Raw genomic sequence first — 3,360 nt, forward strand, 5'->3', positions numbered from 1 at the left:
AAAGAGTGCATCTTTTGGTGGATGAATTAGAATAGCAAGTCCCTCTGGGCGGGTCAGGAGCAGGGCTGCGAAAGCAGATGGCATGTGATCTGCAGCCCTGGGCCCACCCAGCAGGGAGCCCAGCTAGCAGCTGCCCAGCCCAGGGAGGCCAATCTCCACCTCCCACTCTGCATCCCACGTATTCCAGGAGACACACGTTCACATGTGAAACCTTGGGACTCAGATGCGGCACTGGGGAGTCCCTAACTATGAGAGATCCTAAACTTTCTTATTTAAAAAAACAAATTTATTTATTTATTTGACTGCGCCAGGTCTTAGTTGAGGCACACGGGATCTTCTTTGCTGTGTGCAGGATCTTCATTGCGGCATGTGGGATCTAGTTCCCTGACCAGGGATCGAACCTGGGCCCCCTGCATTGGAAACGTGGAGTCTTAGCCACTGGACCACCAGGGGAGTCCCAAGAGATCCTAAACTTTATACCAGCAGAATCAGAATTTCATACAACACATGGTCGAAAACAAAGGCAATGATTCTGTAGGAATGAGTGAAAGGTAGTTTAGAAATATTCTAAGTGAGGAAAGGAAAGAGTAAAATGGGCAGTTAGAAGAGGCTGTACCTAGCTGCCTCTGTGCATCTTGCTGGACGAGCCTGTTCATTTATAACTTTAGGACCTAGATGATGAGGGGGCCACAGAGGTGAGCAAAAGCTGTGCGCTTTTACAAGTGAGGGTGGACCTCTGAGTGCCCTCCTGAGTTTCAAGCACCAATGGCCCAAGGCCGCTAGTTTAGGAGATGCCGTTCCCCAAAGCTACCCATGGTCTGCTGCATGCATTTCTGTGAACTTCCTTCGATGACCCTGGAAGACCAACAGTGCTAATCTTCTTCCTGGATGGGCAAGGTGTCATCCTGTCAAAGGGACAGAGAAAGACATTCTATAAACTTAAAAAAATATATATTTGATTTATTTATTTGGTTGTGCTGGGTCTCAGCTGCGGCAGGCGGACTCCTTAGTTGTGGCATGCGAACTCTTAGTTGTGGCATGCACGTGGGACCTAGTTCCCTGACCAGGGATTGAACCCAGGCTCCCTCCATTGTGAGCTCAGAGTCTTAACCACTGTGCCACCAGGGAGGTCCCAAGAAACACATTCTAAATCAAGAAAACTCTCATTAAGTGCAGAGGTTTCCCTGTGTTATAGATGGAGACCCAGAAGCACAGTCAGGCATGCTGCCGACACTTGCAGGGCCTGGGGTGAGAGAGGATAAGTGTCCTTATAAGACAAACAGAGGAGAGACAGAGGGAGGAGAGGGGGAGGCCATGTGACCAGGGGGCAGATGTTGGAGTGATGCAGCCCCAAGCCAAGGAATGCTGGCAGCCATCCGGAGCTGGAGGAGAATGAAAGGAGTCTCCCCTGCAGCCTTCGGAGGCAGCACTGCCCTGCCAACATCTGATTTCAGACTTCTGGCCCCCAGAACTGTGAGAGAATAATTTCCATTGTCTTTAGTCACCACATTTGTGGTAATTTATGGCAGCCCTAGGAAATTCGGGCTCATTACAATGATTACTAATATGTTGAGCATTTATTAGGCCTGATTATGTGCCAGGCACTCTGCTAAGCTCCCCCCCACTTTTTTTTTTTCCAGCATTATCTCATTTAAGCCTCACAACAGCCTCATAAGATACGTACTTTCATTATCCCCATATTACAGATGAGCAAAGTGAGGTTAAAACAGGCAAAGTAACTTGCATGTCTTGTGAGCTGGGGTTGGACCCAGGTCTTTCTGCCTACAAAGACCTCCTTTAAGCACTCATGGAAGCCTCCCTGCCTGATTCATCCAGCTGGGTGGCTTCTGGCTGAGTGTCATGTGCTCTTTGTCCCCATACTTAAAAAGACGCCCGGCGCAGAGGTTTCTGGGAGCCAAGAGTTATAATGGCGTCTGTATGATCTCCTGAGGCAACTGCATCGGAGCTCGGCCAAAGTGAGCGGCAGCAGGAAAACAGACTCGTAGAAGATGACAACAGCAGCTAGGCCAACTTTTGAACCTGCAAGAGGGGGGAGAGGAAAAGGAGAAGGTGATTTGAGCCAACTCTCAAAGCAATATTCAAGCAGAGACCTACCCTCTCATACAAAGACAAAATATAGACAGACCACTCAGGATGCCCCGGAAGAAGTTGGGAACCGTGATTTCAGGAGAGGAGTTGGAAGAGAGAGAGAGACAGAGAGCTGCTGCAAGAGAAAAAACAGAGACCGGCCAACACGAGAACATACAACCTCCTCTTCAGTGTCAAAGAAGCCTCGGTTGGACCAGATTCCCGCTGCCAACCTCGATGCACACGACCCTCTAACAGATGAGGAAGATGAAGACTTTGAAGAGGAGAGTGATGATGATGATACTGCAGCTCTCCTTGCGGAGCTGGAAAAAATTAAGAAAGAAGGAGCTGAAGAGCAGGCCAGGAAGGAACGAGAGCAAAAGGCTGAAGAAGGAAGGATTCGTATGGAAAACATTCTGAGGGGAAACCATCTCCTTGATCTCACTGGCCCATCCCAGCCTCAGGCCAACCTCAAAGTTAAAAGAAGGTGGGATGATGATGCTGTTTTCAAGAACTGTGCAAAAGGTGTAGATGATCAGAAGAAAGACAAAAGATTTGTAAATGATACACTGTGATCTGAATTTCACAAAAAGTTCATGGAGAAATATATTACATAGTACAGTTTTATGTGCTTAATGAAAGGCTGTAAAATGTAAGAAAAAAAAAGAGGCCCAGTTCTTTCAGCACCCTCTCCCCCAACCTTCAGCTCCTTATCACCACCTCAGAAGTGAGGTATAAATTACAACTGCCTATTCTTCTAAGTCAGTGGATCATGGGAACACCCTTTCCTGCTATAAAGAAACATTTTAGGCACACACAGTCACACATAGTTCTTTGTACCTCTTTAGCCTCTAGGTCACTGGGGTTTATTTGCAGATGTTGCCAAGATGAATCAGACATCTGGGGAAACTATCTGTCCTTGGAGAAAGAGAGCCGTCAGGATGTTTTTTTGTTAGTTTCTTTTTGCTGATTTTGAATTTGTGTGGACTATCTCGCTGTCCCAGGAGAAATAGTTAGAAAAGTTTATTTTCTTAAGACTTAAACCATATCCTCCAAGCTCACTAAGCTATCAGAGCATCAACACTGGACTCTGCCGATGGCCTAGGAAGTAAAGCATTTCTTTCCTTCTCTGCTTTTGTCCCATCTTTTGGGGACTAGATGGGATGTTTTTCTCTATCTGCTGATGACCCTAATAACCGTGTGTGTATATGTGTATGTGTGTGTGAGTGTATATGTGTGTGAGTTTGTGTGTGTCTGTGTGTGTGTTTGTGT

The 3,360-nt window shown here is 46.9% G+C and overlaps 1 pseudogene; it reads left to right on the plus strand.

Annotated features, from left to right (window-relative positions):
- The first annotated feature begins 2,009 nt into the window (after window positions 1-2,009).
- On the plus strand, window positions 2,010-2,705 carry LOC103068334 (spliceosome-associated protein CWC15 homolog pseudogene; annotated as a pseudogene).
- The last annotated feature ends 655 nt before the right edge of the window (window positions 2,706-3,360 follow it).

Source organism: Lipotes vexillifer, unplaced genomic scaffold (assembly GCF_000442215.2).
Source record: "Lipotes vexillifer unplaced genomic scaffold, Lipotes_vexillifer_v1.1 scaffold147, whole genome shotgun sequence".
Classification (NCBI taxonomy): Eukaryota; Metazoa; Chordata; class Mammalia; order Artiodactyla; family Lipotidae; genus Lipotes; species Lipotes vexillifer.